The 9,403-nt window shown below is 38.5% G+C and overlaps 1 pseudogene; it reads right to left on the bottom strand.

Annotated features, from left to right (window-relative positions):
- Window positions 1-253: 253 nt before the first annotated feature.
- LOC105742892 overlaps window positions 254-9,403 on the bottom strand; it is a 12,103-nt pseudogene continuing 2,953 nt past the window's right edge.

Below are 9,403 nucleotides of genomic sequence, written 5' to 3'. Positions count from 1 at the left end.
TTCAATCCCCCAGCACCACATGCCGGCCAGCCGCGCCCCCTGGTGGGCTGAGCTGGCCACACACACACACACACACACACACACATAAATAAATAAATAAAATTTAAAAAAATAATACTGCACTTGATTACTGTGGTTTTATAGTAAGTCTTGCTATCAAGAAATGGCAGCCTTCCTAGCTTGTTTTAGTTAATATTTTTTCTGAAAACCATTTGTTAGCATTTTAATGAGCCCCCTGTTCAGTGGCTTCAAGCTACCAGGACACAGCCCCCCCCCCAACACCCTTAATCTTCTCCTCAGCTCTTCTGCTGAAGAATTTGGCTTTCACAATGACAGGCTGCTTTGGGAGCTTTCCCTTCCCAAGAACCTTGTAGTAGCCTGATCACACTACATCAATGATGGGAGCTGCTCCAGTCTTGTTTTTGGCAGCATTTACTCGTGTCTGCTCACTGACCAATGTCCACAATTTATCAAGGTTGGCAGTTGGGCAGAAGCTCTGGTTTCTCTTTAAGTGGTAATGCCTCACACCAACCTTCCCAAAGTAACCCGGGTGATATTTGTCGAGTTGATCCTGCAGTGACGCATGCGACCAGTATTACTCCAGCCTCCGGGGTGCTTCCTGTGCTTGCCAGTGCGGCCATGGCTGTGGCTCACATGGCCCCGAAGCTTCCGGGTCTTCCTTAGTCTGGAGGGCGTGTCAGCGGTGGAGATGAAAGGGAGATGCTCAGCAAAGTCTTGCAAGGTATTGAACCTTTATTCAATACTGTGTTGGATAGTTTAATTTTTTCTTTTTTTAAAAGTCTTTTTATATAATAATAGAATCGGTTTGTAAATATCATAGTGTGGTATGAGCATGTCATTTAATTTATTTATTCACAGATATGCTGAGGGCCCGAGATAGTTTTGTGCATTGTCATGGAGAGACTTGAATCCAAGTCTTCTGCTGCCGAATTGTCAGTGTTTTCCTCTCTACCATCTCTCTAGACAACAAGTCAACCATGTATACCTGCTGGCTTCAAAGTTATTTGTTAAAAATAAAAAAAATTAAAAAAAAAGTAAAGCCATGCTTTTACGTTGAGCTATAGGGGACTCGGGTCAATAATTTTTGACATTGCCAGTCAAGTGGAAGACCCAATACTATTATGGGCTACTGGACTCTTTTAGAATATTTTGCTGAGGTTACACACCTATAATACTCAATAATGGAACTTAGAAAAAATAGGGTATACAGATGAATGTCCATTTTGTATCTGTGTATTCAAAGTGGTTAGGATAGATATATAGTTACATTCTCTTAATGAATAGAGTGATTTGTTCTAATGGTGTTTGTAAATAGGATATCATGTCTGCATCTTGTATAGCAATTAACCACTATGAAGAATGTATGCAATATGTTAATTATTGAAATTGTCCTACCAATTTGATTTGAAACTGTCTTATTGCTATTTGTTTCTCAATAAAATTATGAAAAAAAAAAAAACAAAGTTATTTGTTGCCTACTGTACTCAGTCTGTATGAAAAACAGAATTCAGAACTTACACAGACTCACATCCACTCCACAGCAGTTATTCACAAGGCTACCAGCAGTTCAAAGTGACTGGGAAAGAGACAGCTTGTGGTGTTAAGAGGGCTGGGAATGAGGAATCTGGCCAAAAATGAAAATGATCAAGCTGTTAGGATGTGGCTACACGAACTGTTCTTCAAAATCAAACTTGGCTCATTGGAACTGTCATCGAAATACAAAGAGACTGGATAAACTATACTGAAATACAACTATCCCTTGATCTTAGATCCCTTGCTATCTCAGAAACACATCTCTAAAACTGGGTGGAAAACTGTTCTTTATATGTAACTTTCTACACCAAACCTAAAAAATCATTTTTCTGTATGTTTTCTTATCAGAAAAATTAGACCAGGTTTAGTACAGGAAACTTTGAGAAGAAAAGCAAAATCACATATATTCTTTTTTTTTTCACATATATTCTTATCAGACAAAGACAAGCACTACCACCACCACCACCACCAGTTTAGCATTTTCCTTCTACTATTTGTTCTGAGAGTATATATCATGTCTGAGTGTTGTTCTTTTTAATTATTTTCATTGGACCTACAATATTTGGTGTGTGCATGTCTAAATGTTTTTTATACTTTATTATGGGCATTTCTTATGATGTGTGCATTTCATGAATATTACTTTCAGTGGCTGCATATGCTTTATCATATAGCTGTATAATTATTTATTTCATAATTTTGGTACAGTTAGAAAATTTTCTATTGCAATTGTATTCTCAAAGTATAACAAGCACATGCCTTCATCCATATGTCTGATTTCAACATTGTCTTCCTTAAGATAAGAACTTTTTTTTGTCACAAGAGGCAGCCCTCTTCAAAGATTTTGTTGTCAATTTTGTTAAAACCTGTGTTTTTAACACATTAGTGCCATATTCTTCCCACTGTCTTCACATCTGAAAACAATGTAAGACACTTATCTTGTCTCTTTTTCATCAATTTGTTTGTTTTACCCTTCTGGTAGCTTTTAGCCCTATATAAATATCTCTCTTTTTTTTAAGTTCCAATAGAGATATGGGAAAGTGACCTTTAAAAGAAGGTCCTCCAATGAAAACTAAACCAAAGAGCTGTCAGAAATTCTATACTGATTTGTCATTAATAAGGGCCTGCCAGCCAGAAACTGCCAGTGGCTTAGATGCTTCTCTGAGACGATCCGGAGAGCCTTTTCTTCCAACCCTAGTAAGTTGAATTTTCTCATTTTGAAATGTACAAATCTAAATTCAAGAAAGTAAAATGAAATAAAGAACAATACAAGTTTTTTTTTCATTCTCCTCTCCTGCACACTCTCTATATAAGATGGAATGACTGGATCCTTTCTTTTGCTGTTTTAGTGACATTTTCCTGCCCCCTTTACCAAATCCATTGTGTCATTAATTGCACCGTCATGAAGTTACCTAAAATCCTACACCAAGTATATTTTGCAGCAATGTTTACACCATGTATGTAAAGCATCTTAGGGCAGAATGGGTGGGGCCAGGGAGATGGCTCAGTAGGATAAGTGCTTGACTGGCAAACACAAGGATCTGAGTTCAATCCCCGGTTCCGCAAAAACAAAAAAAACAAAACAAAACAAAAAAACATGTAGAATGGGTAATGGACTGTCTACTGCAATAAGGTTAGAGTCATTATATAGGACAGTATCTTCAATATACTTCCATACAAGCTGAGGCACTCCCAGATTACTTATTCATAAAAAATGCATATCTTATTACAAGAATAGAAAACTAGGGCTGGGGATTTAGCTCAGGAGATGCAGTGCCTGCCTAGCAAGCATTAGGTCCTGAGTTCAATTCCTGGTAACCCCCCACCAAGCAAAAGAAAAGTATAGACTAAACTTCAGTGTGTGTGTGTGTGTGTGTGTGTGTTACTAAGGACTGAATCCAATTCCTGTGCACTGAACTACATTCCCATTTATTTTTCTGTTTTTTATTTTGAAACAGGATCTCACTGTGTTGTCCTAGCCACTTGGGAGGCTGAGGTAAAAGGATCAGTTAAGCACAATAATTTAAGACCAGCCTAGACAACATAGTGAAACCCCTCTCAAAGGAAAAAAAAAAAAAACTGAATAAAATAGAAGAATGACAAAATAAGATTTCTCTATAGATGCAAGTTTAGATTAAAACTTGAAGTCAAAACAATTCATTATATAGATAAAATAAGAATATGACCACCTCAGTCGGTGAAGAGAAAGCAGTAGTAAAATTCAGCAACTATTTATTTATTTATTTATTTATTTATTTATTTATTTGGCTGGCTCAGGATGCCTTCAAGGCAGGTCTGATAAGGCTTGAAGACCTGGGGATCCAATCACAGCATTCTGATTGCTTTGTTTAAGCAGTCACTTAAACAACTGAGCTAATGGGCAGGCCCCCTCAGCATCCATTTATGATAAAAAATTCCCAGAAAATTTGAAATATAAGAGAAGTTTCTTAATCTGATGAAACATAGGAAAAAATCTACAGCTAATGTTAAATTAGCCTAACTCTGAATATTTCCCCACTAAGACTGTAAACAAGGCAACAATTTCTGCTCTCATAGCTTCTACATTGCATTGTACTAGAGCTCTTAAGCAGGGTCAAAGAAGACAACAAGAAGAAAGGACATAAAAAATGAAAAAGTGCAACATTCTCTATTTGTGGGTAACATATTTTTTAATGTATAAACTCTTAAGAGGTTGAAATGAATAAAAACTTGTAAAACTAAAGTAGAAGCTTAGCAAGGCCTCAGGGTACAATATCAACTTATAAACATCAATTGTATTTTTACATGCTAACATAGAAAAAGTTGGAATTTAAAATATCATCAAAAATAAGATGTTCAGGAATAAGCTTAGTAAAAGACATACATAATATTTTTGTTGACAAATGCATACATTACTTAGAGAAATGAAGAAAGCTAAGTAAGTAGGGAGGTATACCATCTTCATGGAATGATGACTCAGGTCTATCAAGATCTCAGATGTCATACTGATTTATGCGGCCAGTGCAATGCCAGTGGTATTCCTGGCAGTCTATTTTTAAAAATAGAGAGTAAGAAGTTTATTATAAAGTAAGTGCAGGGGGCCTGCATTAGCTCAGGTGTTTTTTTTTAAAAACACTTATTTATTTATTTATTTATTTATTTAGTGTGTGTGGCCAGCTCAGCCCACCAGGGGGCGGGGCGGGCTGGCATGTGGTGCTGGGTGATTGAACCGCAGTCCCTGTGCTTTGCTTGGCTTAGTTTGTTCTAAGTAGGTGCTTCAGACCACTGAGCCATCTCACCAGCCCAGCTCAGGTGTTTAAGTGCCTGCTGAAACAAAGCAGTCAGGCTCAGGATGCTGTGGTTCGATCCCCTCATCCTCAAGCCAAACCAGACCTGCCCTGAAGACATCCTGAGCAGCCCCCCCAAAAGTAAGTGCAGAAGTACAAAAGACCTAAAATAGCCAAAACAATCTTAGAAAAAAACCAAGAAGTCTGGAAGACCTATGCTACCTTGCTTTAAGACTTATTATAAAATTACAACAATCACTCCCTAGGATAGACAAAGAGATCAATGGAACAGACCAATAGTGCAATGGGGCCTCAAAGAGACCAATACTTATAGATCTTACTGGCTTATTTGGGCAGTTGGTTTTAAACACACGTGTCAAGTATATTTAGTAGGAGGGAAAAAGGCTGTTAAACATGGCGAAGAAAATTTGTTCAACAGTAGTGTTGAACAATTAACTACCTGTATAGAAAAAAATAATAAACTTTACATCTAGTATCATACATAAAAATTAATCTGAGGTAGATTATAGATCCAAATATGAGTAAAGCAAGGATTCTTTCAATAGAAAACATGGGCTGGTACCGTGAATATATATAGAGTCTCTATCCTGGTTTACTGGTACCTCGCTCTAAAACCGTTCTCATTGGAATCGCCAATGAGACATGTCCTTTTCTAAGCTAGTGTGCCAGCTGGAGACTCCTAGACAGCTTCAGGACGGGGTCTGGCTGCTAGAGGAAGCTATCCTGTGACTCGCGGAGGGGAATTTTCAGTTGCCCCCCACCCACCTACTCATAGTCTCCCCTCGAAGGAGAGAAGAGCTGAAAACTAAGATGATCATCTCTACTCAGTGATTTCATCAGTCACGTCTACTTAGTGATGCCCCTATGGAAGCTCAAAAGGACAGATTCAGAGAGCTTCCCAGTTGCCAAACACATCCATGGGCAGGAAGGCTGGCACACTGAGGCTTTGTGAACAGGATTTCCTGAACTCCAGACCTTTAGGAGCTGTGCACTGTGTGTGTGTCTTCGTGATGCTTGTCCATTTGTATCCTCTGCTAAGTAAGAGCCACAGCAGGCCATTGCTTGGGCCAAGCTTCCTTCCAGACCAGATGGAATATCAGAGTAAAATTCCAATGACTGAACCAAAACTAAGTTTTTATCTGATCTTCCAAGAAACCAAAAGGATGAGAGAGAATCAAATTGCGACATTCTCTCTGCTCTATTATTTATATCCATCAATTCTTACAGAAAAGTAACCCGAGGTAATCTGCTTTAGCCAGGTATTTTTCTATTCTTTCACCTCGCTATCTTTGCTTTCCAAGAAAAACAGCTTTGAAATGATTAATGTTTATGTTCTTTGTTTCTGCTTTCTTTTGCCTTTTATGTTTATAAAACCAACCTCTTATTTAATTGATTTTTTTTAAAAAAAAATTTCTGTATTAGTACATGCTTGCAGTACATAAGGGTTATATTCCTTGTGGAGAGTTGTGTACATAACACATCTTAATTATTATTTTAAATAATTTTATTGAGAAACGAATAGCAATGAGACAGTTTCAAAACCAATTACTAGTACACTTTCAATAATTAATGCATTGCATATTATTGTCTTAGTGGTTATTCATTGTACAAGATGCAGACGTGATATCCTGTCCACAAACACTATTAGAACAAATCTCTCTATTCATTGTCTTAATTATTTTTTAATCCTTTTCCCTTCCCCTCTCTCCCTCTCTCTCTCTAACTCCTGAACTCCTTCCCATTTGGACAAATATATATCCATATCTATATCTGTATATATATATTCTTTAACTCAGTAATTATATTTTATTTATCCTAAAGATATGAAATATATATGTTTGTAGTGATTTGTTCATAGTAGCTTAATTCACAGTGGTCAATTAGTGTAAAACACACATGTCTGAAGAGCAAATGGATACACAAATTCAGCTACAGTCATAGAATCAAATCCTTGGCAATAAAAAGGAATGAACTTCTGACACAACCTCATGAAGGCATCTGATAGATATTCTGTTGAGTCTAAAGAAGTCAATCAAAAGAGTACAGACCATCTGTCTATCCTATGATAATTATAAACAGGCAAAATAAATTAATATAAAGAAACAAGAGTAATCATAATGAATGTTACATGCAGGGGAGGTCAGGAAATGTCACCCGGAGACACAGAGGAACTTCTAGGGAGACTGAGGTGGAACTGTGGGTCACAAAGGTGCATCCCATCCAGTTAAGATTTAAATGTAAGTGTGTATTTCAATACTTATAAATTATATACTAAAAGAACTGGTAAAAACATGTTATTTAATTGGGAGTAAAGACTGTTTGGCAGTGTAAATTTAAAAAGAATGACCAAATGTGATAACTGCTGATGCTGAGTGGTAGTTATGTGGGGCATTTTATTCTTGTTATATTTTATACTTTCTATAATAAAGAGAGTCCTTCCTTCTCAGATTAAAGCAATGCAAAGCAGAGAAGGAAAGAAAATTGCATTATAAAAATAGGTTTTGGAGACTAAAGAGAGGGTTGCCTAGCTGAGTGGCTGAGTGATTACTTAGCATATCCAGGTCCCTGTGTTTGATCCCTACTAACCTCCCCAAGTAGATTTTAATACAGGAACAACTCTGACTATGTAGGCAAATCTGTAGCTTAGTTTTATGAATCCCATCTGGCCCTAGGTGAAATTTGAATTCTCCAACATCGATGTTACCAATGTTACCATTAATAAAGATGATCAATTTTCATTCTTGGTCTTTTATTTTGATTGGTCCAGGAGTCAGTTGGGAGAAAAGATCACACTTAATCAGGGCTGTTTGGCTCTCCAGCAGTCCTAGCATCTCTGCCTGATAGGTTGAACTTGGTATGACCAGGGGCTTCACTTCATCAGTACAGTACTGCACCTCCTGTGATGGAAAAGCGCTACCTCCTCAATAGCTTTGCTATCACTTATGAGGTTCCACAAAGGAGCTGTTTGATTGTTCTCATTGTCTTGTTGGTCCCTCCATCAAGAAACTTGAGCCCCACTTCCTTTGTCTCCTCAGAGGATCACCACGCACTACTGCCAGGGTCACGGGCCTTCCTACTCAGGGTGAGTCCTCTGCTGTCCTGGGCACTCGAGAGGCAGTGATGTCCCCAGTGGTGAAGAGTCCTATGATAAGTGCCATAAAACCTAACTAGCTATGAGGAGTTCTTGATACTGCTTCCTAGTGGTCTTTATATAAATAGGCTTCCAAAGGGCCATCCCAGAATGTCACAGTTTCTGAAGGAACATGTAGAATAGGCATCCTCAGGATTAGACTTTAGAAATGAAGGAGACCTCTTCTCAGCCAAAGACAATGTAAGAATGTTCAGTAACTTACAAACTTTCCTATCTGGGAAGTAGAATAGGAGTAACAAAATTTGTATGTTTAACTCCCAGATCAGAATTAAAAGGTTTATCTAGAAGGATATGCTGTTATTAAGCATTTTTTTGCTGGAAAAAAAAAAAAAAAGGAGGAGAAAACAATATAAATTAGGTTAAGCCACAACCAAAATTTGTTGAGGTAGTTCATAGAATCAAAGGAAAAAAAAAAAAATGCTGGGATCACATATGACGAGGAAACTTTAGGGAGTAGAACTGTGTGTATGAATACCAACAAACACTCCGTCTTTCTTCCCACTTCCCCCTTTCTTTCAGATTGTTTCTCAGAAAGTTAATGCTAATGATAAAGTCCTTTAGATTGCAGATTTTGTATTTTAAAACCAAATGGGAGGGAAAAAACCCCTAAATGAGTGGACTCATGGTTATTCTTTGAACCTTAGCAGAATTACATATTTTTATTTTTTTGGCCAGCTCAGCCCACCCTGAGGGCAGGGCTGGCAGGGCATGTGGTGCCCGGGGGGATTGAACCACAACCCCCTGTGCCTGCACAAGCTTGTCTAAGCAGACACGTGGGACTGCTGAGCTATCTCATTGGCCCCTACATGTATTTAAATTGTAGTTCACAGATATTTTTTCCTGTATTACACAGTTAGGATTTAAATCCAGAATGGCCCCCAAAGGCTTCACGCACTCACGCGGGAGGCGCTTGGGTTGTGACTAACATCTGGCTTTCTGTAAGGAGGTGGGACCTGCTGGGAAGAGGTAGGCCCTGGGCTGAGGCCTGGAAGTAGCTCCCTCGCGGATCCTCCCTTGTCCTTCCTCTTCCGGGTTGCCACAGTGTGGGCAGCTTTGCCCCCACTATGCCCCTCTGTGATGTCATCTCCCGTGGAGCTAGCAACCATGAACTGTAACCGTGCACCAAAATAAACCTCTTAAAAAAAAAATAAATAAAAAATAAATAAACCTCTTCTCTAAGTTCTGATGGGTGGGGATTGTGCGTCTGAGACGAGACAGGGACTAGCTCACACTTAGCAATTTAATGTTAGGTGTGGTGCCGCGAGCCTATAATCTGTTACTGTTAGGTTTGGTGCCTGTAATCTCAGCACTCAGAAGACCTAAGGATCCCAAGTTCTAGGTTGTCCTGATACAGGGAGAAAAACTGGTCTCAGGTGGGTGACCTCCAAACGATATAGGGAACCTCCAAATGACA

The sequence above is a fragment of the Octodon degus genome, unplaced genomic scaffold, assembly GCF_000260255.1.
Source record: "Octodon degus isolate 3935 unplaced genomic scaffold, OctDeg1.0 scaffold00080, whole genome shotgun sequence".
Classification (NCBI taxonomy): domain Eukaryota; kingdom Metazoa; phylum Chordata; class Mammalia; order Rodentia; family Octodontidae; genus Octodon; species Octodon degus.
This window is presented reverse-complemented; position numbering and strand designations above follow the sequence as displayed.